Consider the following 15,114-nt stretch of genomic DNA (forward strand, 5'->3'; position numbering starts at 1 on the left):
CTGTTCTCTCCTGTGTAACCCAGGCACATATACTACTGTTCTCTCCTGTGTAACCCAGGCACATACACTACTGCTCTCTCCCGCTGTAACCCAGGCACATACACTACTGCTCTCTCCCAGTGTAACCCAGGCACATATACTACTGCTCTCTCCTGGTGTAACCCAGGCACATATACTACTGTTCTCTCCTGGTGTAACCCAGGCACATATACTACTGTTCTCCCCTGGTGTAACCCAGGCCCATATACTACTGTTCTCTCCTGGTGTAACCCAGGCCCATATACTACTGTTCTCTCCTGGTGTAACCCAGGCGCATATACTTCTGTTCTCTCCTGGTGTAACCCAGGCACATATACTACTGTTCTCTCCTGGTGTAACCCAGGCACATATACTACTGTTCTCTCCTGGTGTAACCCAGGCACATATACTACTGCTCTCTCCTGGTGTAAGCCAGGCCCATATACTACTGTTCTCTCCTGGTATAACCCAGGCACATATACTACTGTTCTCTCCAGGTGTAACCCAGGCACATATACTACTGTTCTCTCCTGGTGTAACCCAGTCACATATACTATTGTTCTTTCCAGGTGTAACCCAAGTGCATATACTACTGTTCTCTCGTGGTGTAACCCAGGCGCATATACTACTGTTCTCTCCTGGTGTAACCCACGCACATACACTACTGCTCTCTCCTGGTGTAACCCAGGCGCATATACTACTGTTCTCTCCAGGTGTAACCCAGGCACATATACTACTGTTATCTCCTGGTATAACCCAGGCACATATACTACTGTTCTCTCCAGGTGTAACCCAAGTGCATATACTACTGTTCTCTCTCCTGGTGTAACCCAGACGCATATACTACTGTTCTCTCCCGATGTAACCCAGGCACATATACTACTGTTCTCTCCCGATGTAACCCAGGTGCATATAATACTGTTCTCTCCTGGTGTAACCCAAGCGCATATACTACTGTTCTCTCCTGGTGTAACCCAGGCGCATATATTACTGTTCTCTCTCCTGGTGTAACCCAGGCACATATACTACTGTTCTCTCCCGATGTAACCCAGGCACATATACTACTGTTCTCTCCCGATGTAACCCAGGTGCATATAATACTGTTCTCTCTCCTGGTGTAACCCAGGCGCATATACTACTGTTCTCTCTCCTGGTGTAACCCAGATGCATATATTACTGTTCTCTCCAGATGTAACCCAGGTGCATATAATACTGTTCGCTCCTGGTGTAACCCAGGCACATACACTACTGTTCTCTCTCCTGGTGTAACCCAGATGCATATACTACTGTTCTCTCCCGATGTAACCCAGGCACATATACTACTGTTCTCTCTCCTGGTGTAACCCAGGCACATATACTACTGTTCTCTCCCGATGTATCCCAGGCACATATACTACTGTTCTCTCCCGATGTAACCCAGGCGCATATACTACTGTTCTCTCTCCTGGTGTAACCCAGACGCATATACTACTGTTCTCTCCCGATGTAACCCAGGTGCATATAATACTGTTCTCTCCTGGTGTAACCCAGGCACATATACTACTGTTCTCTCCTGGTGTAACCCAGGCACATATACTACTGTTCTCTCTCCTGGTGTAACCCAGGCACATATACTACTGCTCTCTCCTGGTGTAACCCAGGCACATACACTACTGTTCTCTCCTGTGTAACCCAGGCACATACACTACTGCTCTCTCCCAGTGTAACCCAGGCACATATACTTCTGTTCTCTCCTGGTGTAACCCAGGCACATATACTTCTGTTCTCTCCTGGTGTAACCCAGGCACATACACTACTGTTCTCTCCTGGTGTAACCCAGACGCATATATTACTGCTCTCTCCTGGTGTAACCCAGGCACATACACTACTGTTCTCTCCTGGTGTAACCCAGGCGCATATACTACTGTTCTCTCCTGGTGTAACCCAGGCGCATATACTACTGTTCTCTCCTGGTGTAACCCAGGCGCATATACTACTGTTCTCTCCTGGTGTAACCCAGGCGCATACACTACTGTTCTCTCCTGGTGTAACCCAGGCGCATACACTACTGTTCTCTCCTGGTGTAACCCAGGCGCATACACTACTTTTCTCTCCTGGTGTAACCCAGGCGCATACACTACTTTTCTCTCCTGGTGTAACCCAGGCGCATACACTACTGTTCTCTCCAGGTGTAACCCAGGCGCATACACTACTGTTCTCTCCTGGTGTAACCCAGGCACATACACTGTTCTCTCCTGGTGTAACCCAGGCGCATACACTACTGCTCTCTCCTGGTGTAACCCAGGCGCATATACTGCTGTTCTCTCCTGGTGTAACCCAGGCGCATATACTGCTGTTCTCTCCTGGTGTAACCCAGGCGCATATACTGCTGTTCTCTCCTGGTGTAACCCAGGCGCATATACTACTGTTCTCTCCTGGTGTAACCCAGGCACATATACTACTGTTCTCTCCTGGTGTAACCCAGGCACATATACTACTGTTCTCTCCTGGTGTAACCCAGGCACATATACTACTGTTCTCTCCTGTGTAACCCAGGCGCATATACCACTGTTCTCTCCTGGTATAACTCAGGCACATATACTACTGTTCTCTCCTGGTGTAACCCAGGCACATATACTACTGTTCTCTCCTGGTGTAACCCACCACATATACTACTGTTCTATCCTGGTGTAACTCAGGCACATACACTACTGTTCTCTCCTGGTGTAACCCAGGCACATATACTACTGTTCTCACCTGGTGTAACCCAGGCACATATACTACTGTTCTCTCCTGGTGTAACCCAGGCACATACACTACTGTTCTCTCCTGGTGTAACCCAGGCGCATACACTACTGTTCTCTCCTGGTGTAACCCAGGCGCATATACTACTGTCCTCTCCTGGTGTAACCCAGGCGCATATACTACTGTCCTCTCCTGGTGTAACCCAGGCGCATATACTACTGTCCTCTCCTGGTGTAACCCAGGCGCATATACTACTGTTCTCTCCTGGTGTAACCCAGGCACATATACTACTGTTCTCTCCTGGTGTAACCCAGGCACATATACTACTGTTCTCTCCTGGTGTAACCCAGGCACATATACTACTGCTCTCTCCTGGTGTAAGCCAGGCCCATATACTACTGTTCTCTCCTGGTATAACCCAGGCACATATACTACTGTTCTCTCCAGGTGTAACCCAGGCACATATACTACTGTTCTCTCCTGGTGTAACCCAGTCACATATACTATTGTTCTTTCCAGGTGTAACCCAAGTGCATATACTACTGTTCTCTCGTGGTGTAACCCAGGCGCATATACTACTGTTCTCTCCTGGTGTAACCCACGCACATACACTACTGCTCTCTCCTGGTGTAACCCAGGCGCATATACTACTGTTCTCTCCAGGTGTAACCCAGGCACATATACTACTGTTATCTCCTGGTATAACCCAGGCACATATACTACTGTTCTCTCCAGGTGTAACCCAAGTGCATATACTACTGTTCTCTCTCCTGGTGTAACCCAGACGCATATACTACTGTTCTCTCCCGATGTAACCCAGGCACATATACTACTGTTCTCTCCCGATGTAACCCAGGTGCATATAATACTGTTCTCTCCTGGTGTAACCCAGGCGCATATACTACTGTTCTCTCCTGGTGTAACCCAGGCGCATATATTACTGTTCTCTCTCCTGGTGTAACCCAGGCACATATACTACTGTTCTCTCCCGATGTAACCCAGGCACATATACTACTGTTCTCTCCCGATGTAACCCAGGTGCATATAATACTGTTCTCTCTCCTGGTGTAACCCAGGCGCATATACTACTGTTCTCTCCCGATGTAACCCAGGCACATATACTACTGTTCTCTCTCCTGGTGTAACCCAGGCACATATACTACTGTTCTCTCCCGATGTAACCCAGGTGCATATAATACTGTTCGCTCCTGGTGTAACCCAGGCACATACACTACTGTTCTCTCTCCTGGTGTAACCCAGATGCATATACTACTGTTCTCTCCCGATGTAACCCAGGCACATATACTACTGTTCTCTCTCCTGGTGTAACCCAGGCACATATACTACTGTTCTCTCCCGATGTATCCCAGGCACATATACTACTGTTCTCTCCCGATGTAACCCAGGCGCATATACTACTGTTCTCTCTCCTGGTGTAACCCAGACGCATATACTACTGTTCTCTCCCGATGTAACCCAGGCACATATACTACTGTTCTCTCCCGATGTAACCCAGGTGCATATAATACTGTTCTCTCCTGGTGTAACCCAGGCACATATACTACTGTTCTCTCTCCTGGTGTAACCCAGGCACATATACTACTGCTCTCTCCTGGTGTAACCCAGGCACATACACTACTGTTCTCTCCTGTGTAACCCAGGCACATACACTACTGCTCTCTCCCAGTGTAACCCAGGCACATATACTTCTGTTCTCTCCTGGTGTAACCCAGGCACATATACTTCTGTTCTCTCCTGGTGTAACCCAGGCACATACACTACTGTTCTCTCCTGGTGTAACCCAGACGCATATATTACTGCTCTCTCCTGGTGTAACCCAGGCACATACACTACTGTTCTCTCCTGGTGTAACCCAGGCGCATATACTACTGTTCTCTCCTGGTGTAACCCAGGCGCATATACTACTGTTCTCTCCTGGTGTAACCCAGGCGCATATACTACTGTTCTCTCCTGGTGTAACCCAGGCGCATATACTACTGTTCTCTCCTGGTGTAACCCAGGCGCATACACTACTGTTCTCTCCTGGTGTAACCCAGGCGCATACACTACTTTTCTCTCCTGGTGTAACCCAGGCGCATACACTACTTTTCTCTCCTGGTGTAACCCAGGCGCATACACTACTGTTCTCTCCAGGTGTAACCCAGGCGCATACACTACTGTTCTCTCCTGGTGTAACCCAGGCACATATACTACTGTTCTCTCCTGGTGTAACCCAGGCGCATACACTACTGCTCTCTCCTGGTGTAACCCAGGCGCATATACTGCTGTTCTCTCCTGGTGTAACCCAGGCGCATATACTGCTGTTCTCTCCTGGTGTAACCCAGGCGCATATACTGCTGTTCTCTCCTGGTGTAACCCAGGCGCATATACTACTGTTCTCTCCTGGTGTAACCCAGGCACATATACTACTGTTCTCTCCTGGTGTAACCCAGGCACATATACTACTGTTCTCTCCTGGTGTAACCCAGGCACATATACTACTGTTCTCTCCTGTGTAACCCAGGCGCATATACCACTGTTCTCTCCTGGTATAACTCAGGCACATATACTACTGTTCTCTCCTGGTGTAACCCAGGCACATATACTACTGTTCTCTCCTGGTGTAACCCACCACATATACTACTGTTCTATCCTGGTGTAACTCAGGCACATACACTACTGTTCTCTCCTGGTGTAACCCAGGCACATATACTACTGTTCTCACCTGGTGTAACCCAGGCACATATACTACTGTTCTCTCCTGGTGTAACCCAGGCACATACACTACTGTTCTCTCCTGGTGTAACCCAGGCGCATACACTACTGTTCTCTCCTGGTGTAACCCAGGCGCATATACTACTGTCCTCTCCTGGTGTAACCCAGGCGCATATACTACTGTCCTCTCCTGGTGTAACCCAGGCGCATATACTACTGTCCTCTCCTGGTGTAACCCAGGCGCATATACTACTGTTCTCTCCTGGTGTAACCCAGGCACATATACTACTGTTCTCTCCTGGTGTAACCCAGGCACATATACTACTGTTCTCTCCTGGTGTAACCCAGGCACATATACTACTGTTCTCTCCTGTGTAACCCAGGCGCATAAACTACTGTTCTCTCCTGTGTAACCCAGGCACATATACTACTGTTCTCTCCTGGTGTAACCCAGGCACATATACTACTGTTCTCTCCTGGTGTAACCCAGGCACATATACTACTGTTCTCTCCTGTGTAACCCAGGCGCATAAACTACTGTTCTCTCCTGTGTAACCCTGTTCTCTCCCGGTGCAACCCAGGCACATATACTACTGTTCTCTCCTGTGTAACCCAGGCGCATATACTACTGTTCTCTCCTGGTGTAACTCAGGCACATATACTACTGTTCTCTCTCCTGGTGTAACCCAGGCACATATACTACTGTTCTCTCCTGGTGTAACTCAGGCACATACACTACTGTTCTCTCCAGGTGTAACCCAGGCACATATACTACTGTTCTCTCCCGGTGTAACCCAGGCACATATACTACTGTTCTCTCCCGGTGTAACCCAGGCACATATACTACTGTTCTCTCCCGGTGTAACCCAGGCGCATATACTACTGTTCTCTCCTGGTGTATCCCAGGCACATATACTACTGTTCTCTCCTGTGTAACCCAGGCGCATATACTACTGTTCTCTCCTGGTGTAACTCAGGCACATATACTACTGTTCTCTCTCCTGGTGTAACCCAGGCACATACACTACTGTTCTCTCCTGGTGTAACTCAGGCACATACACTACTGTTCTCTCCAGGTGTAACCCAGGCACATATACTACTGTTCTCTCCCGGTGTAACCCAGGCACATATACTACTGTTCTCTCCCGGTGTAACCCAGGCACATATACTACTGTTCTCTCCCGGTGTAACCCAGGCGCATATACTACTGTTCTCTCCTGGTGTATCCCAGGCACATATACTACTGTTCTCTCCCGGTGTAACCCAGGCACATATACTACTGTTCTCTCCCGGTGTAACCCAGGCGCATATACTACTGTTCTCTCCTGGTGTAACCCAGGCACATATACTACTGTTCTCTCCAGGTGTAACCCAGGCACATATACTACTGTTCTCTCCCGGTGTAACCCAGGCACATATACTACTGTTCTCTCCCGGTGTAACCCAGGCACATATACTACTGTTCTCTCCTGGTGTAACCCAGGCACATATACTACTGTTCTCTCCTGTGTAACCCAGGCGCATATACTACTGTTCTCTCCTGGTGTAACTCAGGCGCATATACTATTGTTCTCTCCAGGTGTAACCCAAGTGCATATACTACTGTACTCTCCTGGTGTAACCCAGGCACATATACTACTGTTCTCTCCTGGTGTAACCCAGGCACATATACTACTGTTCTCACCTGGTGTAACCCAGGCACATATACTACTGTTCTCTCCTGGTGTAACCCAGGCGCATACACTACTGTTCTCTCCTGGTGTAACCCAGGCGCATATGCTACTGTTCTCTCGTGGTGTAACCCAGGCGCATATACTACTGTTCTCTTGTGGTGTAACCCAGGTGCATATACTACTGTTCTCTCCCGGTGTAACCCAGGCGCATATACTACTGTTCTCTCCCGATGTAACCCAGGCGCATATACTACTGTTCTCTCCCGATGTAACCCAGGTGCATATAATACTGTTCTCTCCTGGTGTAACCCAGGCGCATATACTACTGTTCTCTCTCCTGGTGTAACCCAGACGCATATACTACTGTTCTCTCCCGATGTAACCCAGGTGCATATTATACTGTTCTCTCCTGGTGTAACCCAGGCGCATATACTACTGTTCTCTCTCCTGGTGTAACCCAGGCACATACACTACTGTTCTCTCCTGTGTAACCGAGGCACATATACTACTGTTCTATCCTGTGTAACCCAGGCACATACACTACTGCTCTCTCCCGGTGTAACCCAGGCACATACACTACTGCTCTCTCCCGGTGTAACCCAGGCACATATACTACTGTTCTCTCCTGGTGTAACCCAGGCACATATACTACTGTTCTCTCCTGGTGTAACCCAGGCACATATACTACTGCTCTCTCCTGGTGTAACCCAGGCCCATATACTACTGCTCTCTCCTGGTGTAACCCAGGCCCATATACTACTGTTCTCTCCTGGTGTAACCCAGGCACATATACTTCTGTTCTGTGCTGGTGTAACCCAGGCACATATACTACTGTTCTCTCCTGGTGTAACCCAGGCACATGTACTACTGTTCTCTCCTGGTGTAACCCAGGCACATATACTACTGCTCTCTCCTGGTGTAACCCAGGCCCATATACTACTGTTCTCTCCTGGTATAATCCAGGCACATATACTACTGTTCTCTCCAGGTGTAACCCAGGCACATATACTACTGTTCTCTCCTGGTGTAACCCAGTCACATATACTATTGTTCTCTCCAGGTGTAACCCAAGTGCATATACTACTGTTCTCTCGTGGTGTAACCCAGGCGCATATACTACTGTTCTCTCCTGGTGTAACCCAGGCACATACACTACTGCTCTCTCCTGGTGTAACCCAGGCGCATATACTACTGTTCTCTCCAGGTGTAACCCAGGCACATATACTACTGTTCTCTCCTGGTGTAACCCAGGCACATATACTACTGTTCTCTCCAGGTGTAACCCAAGTGCATATACTACTGTTTTCTCTCCTGGTGTAACCCAGACGCATATACTACTGTTCTCTCCCGATGTAACCCAGGCACATATACTACTGTTCTCTCCCGATGTAACCCAAGTGCATATAATACTGTTCTCTCCTGGTGTAACCCAGGCGCATATACTACTGTTCTCTCTCCTGGTGTAACCCAGACGCATATACTACTGTTCTCTCGTGGTGTAACCCAGGCGCATATACTACTGTTCTCTCGTGGTGTAACCCAGGTGCATATACTACTGTTCTCTCCCGATGTAACCCAGGCACATATACTACTGTTCTCTCCCGATGTAACCCAGGCACATACACTACTGTTCTCTCCTGGTGTAACCCAGGTGCATATAATACTGTTCTCTCCTGGTGTAACCCAGGCGCATATACTACTGTTCTCTCTCCTGGTGTAACCCAGACGCATATACTACTGTTCTCTCTCCTGGTGTAACCCAGACGCATATACTACTGTTCTCTCCCGATGTAACCCAGGCACATATACTACTGTTCTCTCCCGATGTAACCCAGGTGCATATAATACTGTTCTCTCCTGGTGTAACCCAGGCACATATACTACTGTTCTCTCTCCTGGTGTAACCCAGGCACATATACTACTGCTCTCTCCTGGTGTAACCCAGGCACATACACTACTGTTCTCTCCTGTGTAACCCAGGCACATATACTACTGTTCTCTCCTGTGTAACCCAGGCACATACACTACTGCTCTCTCCCGGTGTAACCCAGGCACATACACTACTGCTCTCTCCCAGTGTAACCCAGGCACATATACTACTGCTCTCTCCTGGTGTAACCCAGGCACATATACTACTGTTCTCTCCTGGTGTAACCCAGGCACATATACTACTGCTCTCCCCTGGTGTAACCCAGGCCCATATACTACTGTTCTCTCCTGGTGTAACCCAGGCACATATACTACTGCTTTCTCCTGGTGTAAGCCAGGCCCATATACTACTGTTCTCTCCTGGTATAACCCAGGCACATATACTACTGTTCTCTCCAGGTGTAACCCAGGCACATATACTACTGTTCTCTCCTGGTGTAACCCAGTCACATATACTATTGTTCTCTCCAGGTGTAACCCAAGTGCATATACTACTGTTCTCTCGTGGTGTAACCCAGCCGCATACACTACTGTTCTCTCCTGGTGTAACCCACGCACATACACTACTGTTCTCTCCTGGTGTAACCCACGCACATACACTACTGCTCTCTCCTGTGTAACCCAGGCGCATATACTACTGTTCTCTCCAGGTGTAACCCAGGCACATATACTACTGTTATCTCCTGGTATAACCCAGGCACATATACTACTGTTCTCTCCAGGTGTAACCCAAGTGCATATACTACTGTTCTCTCTCCTGGTGTAACCCAGACGCATATACTACTGTTCTCTCCCGATGTAACCCAGGCACATATACTACTGTTCTCTCCCGATGTAACCCAGGTGCATATAATACTGTTCTCTCTCCTGGTGTAACCCAGGCGCATATACTACTGTTCTCTCTCCTGGTGTAACCCAGATGCATATAATACTGTTCTCTCCTGGTGTAACCCAGGCGCATATACTACTGTTCTCTCTCCTGGTGTAACCCAGATGCATATACTACTGTTCTCTCCCGATGTAACCCAGGCACATATACTACTGTTCTCTCTCCTGGTGTAACCCAGGCACATATACTACTGTTCTCTCCCGATGTAACCCAGGCACATATACTACTGTTCTCTCCCGATGTAACCCAGGCGCATATACTACTGTTCTCTCTCCTGGTGTAACCCAGACGCATATACTACTGTTCTCTCCCGATGTAACCCAGGCACATATACTACTGTTCTCTCCCGATGTAACCCAGGTGCATATAATACTGTTCTCTCCTGGTGTAACCCAGGCACATATACTACTGTTCTCTCTCCTGGTGTAACCCAGGCACATATACTACTGCTCTCTCCTGGTGTAACCCAGGCACATACACTACTGTTCTCTCCTGTGTAACCCAGGCACATATACTACTGTTCTCTCTTGTGTAACCCAGGCACATATACTACTGCTCTCTCCCAGTGTAACCCAGGCACATACACTACTGCTCTCTCCCAGTGTAACCCAGGCACATATACTTCTGTTCTCTCCTGGTGTAACCCAGGCACATATACTACTGCTCTCTCCTGGTGTAACCCAGGCACATATACTACTGTTCTCTCCTGGTGTAACCCAGGCACATATACTACTGCTCTCTCCTGGTGTAACCCAGGCCCATATACTACTGTTCTCTCCTGGTGTAACCCAGGCGCATATACTACTGTTCTCTCCTGGTTTAACCCAGGCACATATACTACTGTTCTCTCCTGGTGTAACCCAGGCACATATACTACTGCTCTCTCCTGGTGTAACCCAGGCCCATATACTACTGTTCTCTCCTGGTGTAACCCAGGCACATACACTACTGTTCTCTCCTGGTGTAACCCAGGCACATATACTACTGCTCTCTCCTGGTGCAACCCAGGCACATATACTACTGTTCTCTCCTGGTGTAACCCAGGCACATATACTACTGTTCTCTCCAGGTGTAACCCAGGCACATATACTACTGTTCTCTCCAGGTGTAACCCAAGTGCATATACTACTGTTTTCTCTCCTGGTGTAACCCAGACGCATATACTACTGTTCTCTCCCGATGTAACCCAGGCACATATACTACTGTTCTCTCCCGATGTAACCCAAGTGCATATAATACTGTTCTCTCCTGGTGTAACCCAGGCGCATATACTACTGTTCTCTCTCCTGGTGTAACCCAGACGCATATACTACTGTTCTCTCGTGGTGTAACCCAGGCGCATATACTACTGTTCTCTCGTGGTGTAACCCAGGTGCATATACTACTGTTCTCTCCCGATGTAACCCAGGCACATATACTACTGTTCTCTCCCGATGTAACCCAGGCACATACACTACTGTTCTCTCCTGGTGTAACCCAGGTGCATATAATACTGTTCTCTCCTGGTGTAACCCAGGCGCATATACTACTGTTCTCTCTCCTGGTGTAACCCAGACGCATATACTACTGTTCTCTCTCCTGGTGTAACCCAGACGCATATACTACTGTTCTCTCCCGATGTAACCCAGGCACATATACTACTGTTCTCTCCCGATGTAACCCAGGTGCATATAATACTGTTCTCTCCTGGTGTAACCCAGGCACATATACTACTGTTCTCTCTCCTGGTGTAACCCAGGCACATATACTACTGCTCTCTCCTGGTGTAACCCAGGCACATACACTACTGTTCTCTCCTGTGTAACCCAGGCACATATACTACTGTTCTCTCCTGTGTAACCCAGGCACATACACTACTGCTCTCTCCCGGTGTAACCCAGGCACATACACTACTGCTCTCTCCCAGTGTAACCCAGGCACATATACTACTGCTCTCTCCTGGTGTAACCCAGGCACATATACTACTGTTCTCTCCTGGTGTAACCCAGGCACATATACTACTGCTCTCCCCTGGTGTAACCCAGGCCCATATACTACTGTTCTCTCCTGGTGTAACCCAGGCACATATACTACTGCTTTCTCCTGGTGTAAGCCAGGCCCATATACTACTGTTCTCTCCTGGTATAACCCAGGCACATATACTACTGTTCTCTCCAGGTGTAACCCAGGCACATATACTACTGTTCTCTCCTGGTGTAACCCAGTCACATATACTATTGTTCTCTCCAGGTGTAACCCAAGTGCATATACTACTGTTCTCTCGTGGTGTAACCCAGCCGCATACACTACTGTTCTCTCCTGGTGTAACCCACGCACATACACTACTGCTCTCTCCTGGTGTAACCCACGCACATACACTACTGCTCTCTCCTGTGTAACCCAGGCGCATATACTACTGTTCTCTCCAGGTGTAACCCAGGCACATATACTACTGTTATCTCCTGGTATAACCCAGGCACATATACTACTGTTCTCTCCAGGTGTAACCCAAGTGCATATACTACTGTTCTCTCTCCTGGTGTAACCCAGACGCATATACTACTGTTCTCTCCCGATGTAACCCAGGCACATATACTACTGTTCTCTCCCGATGTAACCCAGGTGCATATAATACTGTTCTCTCCTGGTGTAACCCAGGCACATATACTACTGTTCTCTCCCGATGTAACCCAGGCACATATACTACTGTTCTCTCCCGATGTAACCCAGGTGCATATAATACTGTTCTCTCTCCTGGTGTAACCCAGGCGCATATACTACTGTTCTCTCTCCTGGTGTAACCCAGATGCATATAATACTGTTCTCTCCTGGTGTAACCCAGGCGCATATACTACTGTTCTCTCTCCTGGTGTAACCCAGATGCATATACTACTGTTCTCTCCCGATGTAACCCAGGCACATATACTACTGTTCTCTCTCCTGGTGTAACCCAGGCACATATACTACTGTTCTCTCCCGATGTAACCCAGGCACATATACTACTGTTCTCTCCCGATGTAACCCAGGCGCATATACTACTGTTCTCTCTCCTGGTGTAACCCAGACGCATATACTACTGTTCTCTCCCGATGTAACCCAGGCACATATACTACTGTTCTCTCCCGATGTAACCCAGGTGCATATAATACTGTTCTCTCCTGGTGTAACCCAGGCACATATACTACTGTTCTCTCTCCTGGTGTAACCCAGGCACATATACTACTGCTCTCTCCTGGTGTAACCCAGGCACATACACTACTGTTCTCTCCTGTGTAACCCAGGCACATATACTACTGTTCTCTCTTGTGTAACCCAGGCACATATACTACTGCTCTCTCCCAGTGTAACCCAGGCACATACACTACTGCTCTCTCCCAGTGTAACCCAGGCACATATACTTCTGTTCTCTCCTGGTGTAACCCAGGCACATATACTACTGCTCTCTCCTGGTGTAACCCAGGCACATATACTACTGTTCTCTCCTGGTGTAACCCAGGCACATATACTACTGCTCTCTCCTGGTGTAACCCAGGCCCATATACTACTGTTCTCTCCTGGTGTAACCCAGGCGCATATACTACTGTTCTCTCCTGGTTTAACCCAGGCGCATATACTACTGTTCTCTCCTGGTGTAACCCAGGCACATATACTACTGCTCTCTCCTGGTGTAACCCAGGCCCATATACTACTGTTCTCTCCTGGTGTAACCCAGGCACATACACTACTGTTCTCTCCTGGTGTAACCCAGGCACATATACTACTGCTCTCTCCTGGTGCAACCCAGGCACATATACTACTGTTCTCTCCTGGTGTAACCCAGGCACATATACTACTGTTCTCTCCTGGTGTAACCCAGGCGCATATGCTACTGTTCTCTCGTGGTGTAACCCAGGCACATATACTACTGCTCTCTCCTGGTGTAACCCAGGCGCATATACTACTGTTCTCTCCTGGTGTAACCCAGGCACATATACTACTGTTCTCTCCTGGTGTAACCCAGGCGCATACACTACTGTTCTCTCTTCTGGTGTAACCCAGGCACATATACTACTGTTCTCTCCTGATGTAACCCAGGCACATATACTACTGTTCTCTCCTGGTGTAACCCAGGCACATATACTACTGCTCTCTCCTGGTGTAACCCAGGCGCATATACTACTGTTCTCTCCAGGTGTAACCCAGGCACATATACTACTGTTCTCTCCTGGTATAACCCAGGCACATATACTACTGTTCTCTCCAGGTGTAACCCAGGCACATATACTACTGTTCTCTCCTGGTGTAACCCATGCACATATACTACTGTTCTCTCCTGGTGTAACCCAGGCACATATACTACTGTTCTCTCCTGGTGTAACCCAGGCACATATACTACTGTTCTCTCTCCTGGTGTAACCCAGGCACATATACTACTGCTCTCTCCTGGTGTAACCCAGGCACATACACTACTGTTCTCTCCTGTGTAACCCAGGCACATATACTACTGTTCTCTCTTGTGTAACCCAGGCACATATACTACTGCTCTCTCCCAGTGTAACCCAGGCACATACACTACTGCTCTCTCCCAGTGTAACCCAGGCACATATACTTCTGTTCTCTCCTGGTGTAACCCAGGCACATATACTACTGCTCTCTCCTGGTGTAACCCAGGCACATATACTACTGTTCTCTCCTGGTGTAACCCAGGCACATATACTACTGCTCTCTCCTGGTGTAACCCAGGCCCATATACTACTGTTCTCTCCTGGTGTAACCCAGGCGCATATACTACTGTTCTCTCCTGGTTTAACCCAGGCGCATATACTACTGTTCTCTCCTGGTGTAACCCAGGCACATATACTACTGCTCTCTCCTGGTGTAACCCAGGCCCATATACTACTGTTCTCTCCTGGTGTAACCCAGGCACATACACTACTGTTCTCTCCTGGTGTAACCCAGGCACATATACTACTGCTCTCTGCTGGTGCAACCCAGGCACATATACTACTGTTCTCTCCTGGTGTAACCCAGGCACATATACTACTGCTCTCTCCTGGTGTAACCCAGGCACATATACTACTGTTCTCTCCTGGTGTAACCCAGGCACATATACTACTGTTCTCTCCTGGTGTAACCCAGGCGCATACACTACTGTTCTCTCTTCTGGTGTAACCCAGGCGCATATACTACTGTTCTCTCCTGATGTAA

The sequence above is a fragment of the Taudactylus pleione genome, unplaced genomic scaffold, assembly GCF_031769625.1.
Source record: "Taudactylus pleione unplaced genomic scaffold, aTauple2 ptg000847l, whole genome shotgun sequence".
NCBI classification, from domain to species: Eukaryota; Metazoa; Chordata; class Amphibia; order Anura; family Myobatrachidae; genus Taudactylus; species Taudactylus pleione.